Consider the following 8,773-nt stretch of genomic DNA (forward strand, 5'->3'; position numbering starts at 1 on the left):
GGAAGAGATGAGAGGTGGAGGCATCTTTGGGACATGGAGCTGCCCTAGATGGTGCTTCAGAGGTAATCACCGGACATTGTAAATCCTCACAGGGCACACTGGATGGAATGGAGGAGAGTATGGGCCATGATGTGAACCATTGTCTATGAGGTGTAGAGGTGCCCAAAGATGTACTTACCAAATCCAATGGATGTGTCATGATGATGGGAACGAGTGTTGTTGGTGGGGGGGGGGGGGAGAGGGGGGGTGGGGGGGTGGGGTTGAATGGGACCTCACATATATATTTTTAATGTAATATTATTACAAGTCAATTAAAAAAATGCATATATATTATATACAGCACTCCCATACATCCACCACAAAACCTTTTCCCTTCCACATCGATACTCTTACACCCTATTCACATCATATTTACTTAACGTGATGTACAGAGTCTGAGGCAATAGCTTTCTAACAAGGTGACATCTGTGCTTACATTGTGGTGCATACTTTAGGATACACAGTTTTTTACATTCTTAGTTATCCTATGTTTTATATTATGGTTTACATTATCAGTCTGTCATCTCCTATATGTTATGGTGTAATATTACATGTTTTATATCCATCCTTGTGTACTCTCACGAAACTCCTCTCTTACCCCCTATTTACCTTGGTTCCACATATTCAACATCCATTTTCCCTTCCACCTTGGTGCCCACAGTGACAGCCATCCTCCGTTTCTCGAGGAGCCACTTCCAGAGATAGAATAGTGTTCAGGGCCTAACTTGCTCAACTGCCCCAATGCCCTGGGAGCCACCCTTTCTCTCGAGGGATACAGTTCCCTCTATTTGATGGCATTAGTCCTCCCCAGGATGTGGGTCCACCCCCACTCTCACTACTTGGGTTTCTACCCCATGGTGTCACCCACTCTGTCAGAATGAGCATTTAGACATTCCCCAGGAGCCCGTCCTGCATCAGACCCTCCCCTCCGAGCATTCTAAACAGGTAAACCTCTTTATTATATTTTGATATGATTTTCTCGGCATTTTACTATCCACCAACACCTGACCCTCTCCTGTGTTCATATGCTACCCCTCCCTCCCCCCACTTTTGGGAAATGTTACCCATCTGCCCCTCCCCAGCCACCCTCAAACCCGCAAAACCCCAACCAAAGGCAACCCTTGCCCCCCTTTTATCTGTGTTCATACTTACCACCATCTCGTCTTATATTCCACCCCTGCAGACATCGGCTCACATCCTTCCTTCACCCTCTGATTTCCTGTAAGCCTATCATTCAGTCTCTTGCTATCTAGGGCAGCTTGGTTATTTCGTATCATTGAGGTCATATAGTATTTGTCCTCCAGTGTCTGGGTTGCTTCACTCAAAATAAGGTTCTCAAGATTCATCCATGTTATCACATGTGTTTGTAGTGGGTATGTTCTTACAGCCGAGTAGTATTCCATTGTGTGTATATACCACATTTTATTGATCCACTCATCTGTTGATGGGCATTTGGGTTGATTCCAACTTTTGGCAATAGTGAACAATGCTGCTATGAACATTGGTGTACATATATCGTTTTATGTCCTTGTTTTCAGTTCTGCTGGGTATATACCCAGCAGTGGTATTGCTGGGTCATATGGCAAATCTATGGCTAGTTTTTTGAGAAACCGGCATACTGTCCTCAAGAACGGTTGGATCCTTCTGCATTCCCACCAGCAGTGGATGAGTGTTCCCCTTTCTTCACATCCTCTCCAGCACTTGTATACTTCTTTTTTTTTCATAGCTGCCAATCTTATGTGTGTAAAATGATATCTCATTGTGGTTGATTTGCATTTCCCTGATAGCTAGAGATTTGGAACATTTTTTCATGTGCTTTTTTGCCATTTGTATTTCTTTTTTGGAGAAGTGTCTGTTTAAGTCTTTTTCACATTTTTTAAATGGGTTGTTTATCTTTTTGTTTTCAAGATATAGAAGATCTTTATATATGAAAGTTATAAGTTTCTTATCGGATATATGGTTGCCAAATATTTTCTCCCACTGTGTGGGCTCCCTTTTTACTTTCTTGACAAACTCCTTTGAGGTGCAGAAGGCTTTAATTTTGAGGAAGTCCCATTTATCTATTAGTTCTTTTGCTGCTCGTGCTTTTGTTGAGATATTCATAAATCCATTTCCTATTACTAGGTCCTGTAGATGTTTCCCTACACTGCTTTCTAAGGTTTTTATGGTCTTGGCTCTTATATTTAGGTCTTTGATCCATCTTGAGTTGATCTTTGTATAAGGTGTGAGATGGTAATCCTCTTTCATTCTTCTACATATGGCTATCCTGTCCTCCAGACACCATTTGTTGAATAGGCCACTCTCTCCCAGTTGAGAGGGTTTGGTGGCTTTATCAAATATTATGTGGCTGTATATGTGAGGTTCTATATCAGAGCTTTCAATTCGATTCCATTGGTCTATGTGTCTCTCCTTATGCCAATACCATGCTGTTTTCACCACCGTAGCTTTGTAGTATGTTTTGAAGTCAGGTAGTGTGATTCTTCCAATTTCGTTTTTCTTCTTCAGTATGTCTTTTGCTATTCGGGGTCTCTTTCCTTTCCAAATAAATTTCATAGTTAGTTTTTCTAGTTCCTTAAAGAATGCTGTGTTGATTTTGTGGGGGATTGCATTAAATGTGTAGATCAGTTTTGGTAGGATAGACATCTTAATAATGTTCAGTGTTCCTATCCATGAAGAAGGAATAGTCTCCCAATTATTTAGCTCTTCTTTGATTTCCTTGAACAATCTTGTATAGTTCTCGGTGTATAAGTTCTTTACCTCTTTAGTTAAATTTATTCCTAAGTATTTGATTTTTTTATTTCCTGTTGTGAATGGTATTTGTTGCTTGATTTCCTCCTGATCTTGCTCATTATTGGTGTACAGAAATGCTACTAATTTTTGTGCATTGATCTTATAACCTGCAAATTTACTAAACTCATTTGTGAGTTCTAGAAACTTTGTTGTAGATCTCTCAGGGTTTTCTATGTATAGGATCATGTCATCTGCAAATAATGAAATTTTGACTTCTTCCTTTCCAATTTGAATGACTTTTATTTCTGGCTCTTGCCTCAGTGCTCGAGCAAGTACTTCTAAGACAATGTTAAATAGGAGTGGAGACAGTGGGCATCCTTGTCTTGTTCCTGAGTTTAGAGGGAAGGAGTCTAGAATTTCTCCATTGTAAACAATACTGGCATTAGGTTTTTCATATATACTCTTTATCATGTTCAAAAAATTTCCTTGTATTCCAATCTTTTGGAGTGTTTTTATCAAGAAAGTGTGCTGTATTTTGTCAAATGCTTTTTCTGCATCAATAGATATAATCATGTGATTTTTTCCCTTCAATCTGTTTATATGGTGTATTACGTTGTTTGATTTTCTCATGTTGAACCATCCTTGCTTAACTGGGATGAATCCCACTTGGTCTTGGTGTATAATTCGTTTAATGTGTTGTTGAATGCGATTAGCAAGTATTTTGTTAAGTATTTTTGCGTCTAGGTTCATTAGAGAAATTGGTCTGTAATTTTCCTTTCTTGTGATGTCTTTGTTTGGCTTTGGTACTAGGGTAATGTTGGCATCATAGAAGGAGTTGGGTAATGTTCTTTCTGTTTCAATTTTTTGGAATAGTTTCAGCAGGATTGGTGTCAGTTCTTTCCGGAATGTTTTGTAGAATTCACCTGTGAAGCCATCTGGCCCTGGACTCTTCTTAGTTGGGAGATTTTTAATGACAGATTCTATCTCTCTGCTTCTGATTGGTTTGTTAAGATCATCAATTTCTTCTTTTGTCAATATGGGCTGCTTATGTGTTTCTAGGAATTTGTCCATTTCCTCTAGATTGTCATTTTTGTTGGAATATAGTTTTTCAAAGTATCCTCTTATGATCGTCTTTATTTCTGTGGGGTCAGTGGTGATATCATCTTTCTCATTTCTTATTTTGTGTATTTGCATCTTCTCTCTTTTTTCCTTTGTTAATCTCGCTAAAGGTTTGTCAATTTTTTGATCTTCTCAAAAAACCAGCTCTTGGTCTTGTTTATCTTTTCAAGTGCTTTCTTATTTCTATTTCATTTAGTTCTGCTCTTATCTTTGTTATTTCCTTTCTTCTTCGTCCTGTTGGGTTACTTTGTTGTTGTTTTTCTAATTCCTTCAAATGTGCAGTTAGTTCTTCAATTTTTGCTCTTTCTTCTTTTTTGATATATGAATTTATGGCTATAAATTTTTTTCTCAGTACTGCTTTTGCTGCATCCCATAAATTTTGGTATGTTGTGTTATCATTATCATTTGATTCAAGGTAGTCATTGATTTCTTTTGAGATTTCCTCTTTGACCCACTGTTTTTCTAAGAGTGTGCTGTTTAATTTCCAAATCGTGGTGTGAAATCTGGGCTTCTGTCCCTTGCAAATTTCCAGCTTGACTCCACTGTGGTCAGAGATATTGTTTTGTATGATTTCAATCTTTCTGAATTCATTCAGCCTTTCTTTGTGGCCTAGCATATGATCTATCTTGGAGAATGATCCATGTGCGCTTGAGAAAAATGTATATCCTGCTGTGTTTGGGTGTAGCAATCTATATATGTCTATTAGATCCAGCTCCTCTAATATACAGTTCAGATGTTTTGTTTCTTTAGTGATTCTCTTTTGAGATGTTCTGTCCAGAGTTGATAGTGGTGTATTAAAATCCCCCACTATAATTGTAGATGCATCTATTGTTTCACTTAGTTTTTCCAGTGTTTGCCTCACGTATTTAGAGGCACCCTTGTTAGGGGCATAGATATTTATGATTGTTCGATCTTCTTGACAGATTTTCCCTTTCACTAAAATGTAGTGTCCTTCTTTGTCTCTCACAATTGTTTCACATTTAAAGTCTATTTTGTCTGATATTAATATAGCTACTCCTGCCTTTTTTTGGTTATTGTTAGCTTGTATGATTGTTTTCCAGCCATTCACTTTCAACCTCCATGAGTCTCTGGGTCTAAGATGTGTCTCCTGTAGACAGCATACGAATGGGTCATATTTCCTTATCCAATGTCCCAGTCTGATTCTTTTGATAGGTGAGTTTAATCCATTGACATTCAGTGTTATTATTTTCAAGGAATTATTTGTGTTAGCCATATTTTGATTGGATTTGTGTTTGTCATATTTTGTTTTTATTTTTTTTGTCTTTTTTGTTATTGTTGTTGTTCTTCTACTCTCCTCCAACTCTGCCTTTCCTGTTTTTTCCTTTCTTCCTGCAGAACTCCCTTTAGAATTTCTTGAAGGGGAGGTTTCTTGTTGGTATACCCTTTTAGTTTCTGTTTGTCTGCAAATATTTTGAGCTCTCCATCATGTTTGAATGCTAGTTTAGCTGGATAGAGTATTCTTGGTTGGAAATTTTTTTCCTTTAGTACCTTGACTCTATCATACCACTGCCTTCTTGCCTCCATGGATTCAGATGAGAAATCAGCACTTAATCTAATTGAGCTTCCCTTGTATGTGATGGTTTTCTTTTCTCTTGCTGCTTTTAGGATTTTCTCTTTGTCTTGAGCATTGGATAATTTGACAAGTATATGTCTTGGGGTGAGCCTGTTGGGGTATATGACTAGTGGAGTGCGTTGTGCTTCTTGGATATGCACATCTGTCTCTTTCAGTAGATTTGGGAAGTTTTCAGCCATTATTTCCTGCAACACTCCTTCTGACCCCTTTCCCTTCTCTTCACCTTCTGGAATGCCTATAATATGTATGTTTGAGCATTTTGCATTGTCATTCAGGTCCCTAAGTCCTAACTGGATTTTTTCTATCTTCTTATTGACCCCTTCTACTATCTGTTTGATTTCTGATGTACTGTCTTCCACATCACTAATTCTCTGCTCTGTCTCTTCTAGTCTGCTGATATTTGCTGCAAGTATATTTTTGATTTCTTGAACTGTGGTGTTCATTCCCATCATATCTGTTATGTTTTTGCGTATGTCTGCAATTTCCCCTCCAAGTGATGTCTTCATGTTGTTAACCTCTTTCATTACTTCGTCAAATTTGTCGGTGATAAATGTTCTGAGATCTTTGATTGCTTGTGCAAAGTTTTGCTCCCCTTCGTGATTTTTGGTTTGTTGAATGGATTCAGCCATGTTTTCCTGATTACTGGTTTGATTTGTAGATTTTTGTTGCTTTCTGGTCATCTCTTTGTCTTGACAGATTTAATCAGTTCCTTAGCTTCTTTGTCTACTCTTGGAGGTTAATTAGCTGTTATTTTTGCATAGGTTTTGTATCTTCTCTTTGTCACTTTTTTCTTCTTATTCTAATTTCTTGTTTTTGGTTAAGTTCACTTTAAAGGAAAGTATTAGTGTTGGGGAAAGGCAATTGTTTAAGCAAGGGAAAAGTGTAAAGTACTATTGGTGATATATGTTAACAACGCAAGAATATGAGATCTGGGAGGATGGAGGTTAAATTCATGTAAATTGTGTAGATTTATAGCAGTAGGTAGAGTACTTATTATGAGGTAGATGATTGAATATGGGAGGAATATGGTATGAGCTAAAAAGCTATTGTTTTCATAAGAGAGGGAAAGATCAAAGAAAGGTAATAGTTTCAAGAGTGGATAACAGACAGAAAACAAAACAAAGGTATTAGGAATTAAGACTTAGACCCTTCATGGATCAAAGAAAGGGAGGTGGGAGGTGGAATATAGGAGAGAAAGTAGATGGTGGCAGATATCAAGATGTAGGGGAAAGAGGATAGTGTAGGTAGCCTAAATCAGTTCACACAGAAATGAGGCAATGGAGGATGAGAATACCTAGTGAATGTGAGTTGTTTCCTGCTGCACCTATTGTATAATTGAGTTAAAATAAACTAAGTAGAATATGAGGGACAAGAGGGAGTGAGACAACAGAAAAAAAGAAAAAAAGGGGGGGAAGGGATGAGAGAAGAAAGGAAAAGAGGGTGGGCAAAGGGTGGAGAACAGGTAGGGGAAAGAAAAAAAAAAACAAAAAACAGATATACACAAACCAGAATTAAAACACCCACTACACAGCACCTACCACACACAAAAAAAAACCTTAAATAACTGAGTAAAAAAAGACTTAGGGGGATACGCTGTGAGAGAAGACTAGGGGACAATGTGGTGTTAGCAATCAGGGAATTGAAAAAAGTAAAGAATAAGTCAAAATGAAAATAAAAACAAAACAAAATGAAACAATAAAGAAAAAATGCCAACGTTGAAGGCTAGGACATTTAAGGACCTCAGATGGACCTCAGTGCGTGATGGATTCAGGGATGGAAAGTCTGAGATATTGAGGACTCAAGAGGTGTGAGTCTCTGCGGTGTGGGCCACCAGAGTTTAGGGAATTCAGGCCTGGAACCCTCCAATCTGGTCTACAGGAAGCCTGTGAGCCCCACTGTGTAACACAGCCCTCAGGGATCCCCACAGCTGGGTGCCAGCCCTATGGGGGAAGTCAGATCCGCAAACTCTATATTATGACTGAACACTGCAATTCACTTACTTACCTGGGCTCATTAGTATTAGTATATCTCACTTTAGCTTTTGGACAGCTCCCGTCCTGTGATTCCAAACCACTGCCACTAGAGGGCGCCTCTACACCACAGCCACTTTACTAGTACAGATCTGAAGCCTGGCCTGTGACACCAAAAACAGATTCCAAAACCAGAATTCCCAAGCTTCGCAGAATATTCCCTAATCGGCTTCCAGACGTGTCCCCCTCCCTTGCTGCAGCCTAAAACAGCTTTCCAATTACGTCTCTTTATTGCCTACAGCCTATTTGGGTTGGAGATCAGCTGCCGGGCTTTGGGGGCAGGGCTTCAGGTGGAAGCACTATTGTTTGTGTTCGCAATCAAAAGTTTCTCCCACGTCTCAACAAAACACCATCTATCTGCCCAAACCGATCCGCAAAGGCGACCCGTCGCATCAACCTGCCAACAGCTCGCCCAGAACTCGCGAACTCCTTAACAGCTCAGAGCCATCTAAAAGCAGAGCCGCCGGGCAGGACCACGGTTACCCCCACCCCCAATAGGGAAGAGCCCGTGCGCGGGTCTCACCTGCGGGCAATAGAACCCAAATTATATCTACTAGACCAATCCTCTCCGTTACCTTTCCACCCAATCGATGTCCAGGCACTTCTGCCCTGCAAAAATCCCAAAGAAGCCCCGCCTTGGAGAACCTGCAGACGTGCCCAGCTGTCTCTTCCCGGGACAGACCGCAAAGGCATGTTCACTCAGCGACCATCTTGCCTCCTCCCAGAAATTGTAACATTTTTGTGGGAACATTGGCCCCAGAAGTTGCTGAAGGGAGAAAGAAGGAAAAAGCGGTGCAATATGAGGGCATTTTGGGACTTGGAATTTCTTGAATGACATCTCAAGCACACAGACAGGACATTATATATCCTGTGATTAACCGACCGAATGTCTTGAGAGAGTGTGTAAACTAAAATGTAAACTGTAATCCATGATATGTGAAATGCTCCAAAATGGGTTTATCAATTGAAATTAATATACCACTATACCACACTAATGAAAGAAGTTGTGAATGTGGAAAATGGTGGGAGATGTGGGGAATCCCGTGTGTGTGTGTGTGTGTGTGTGTGTGTGTTTTGTTGTTAGTCTAGCTAAAGATTTGTCAATATTATTAGTCTTCTCAAAGAACTAGATTTGGTTTTGTCCAACTTTTCTCTTGTTTCTTTTTTCCATCTTTATTTTTTTAATGGTACATAAAAAAATAGGAGGTCCCCATATACCCCCCAACTCCCTCACCCTACTCTTCCCAAATCAACAACCTCT

The sequence above is a fragment of the Dasypus novemcinctus genome, chromosome 30 (assembly GCF_030445035.2).
Source record: "Dasypus novemcinctus isolate mDasNov1 chromosome 30, mDasNov1.1.hap2, whole genome shotgun sequence".
Taxonomy (NCBI): domain Eukaryota; kingdom Metazoa; phylum Chordata; class Mammalia; order Cingulata; family Dasypodidae; genus Dasypus; species Dasypus novemcinctus.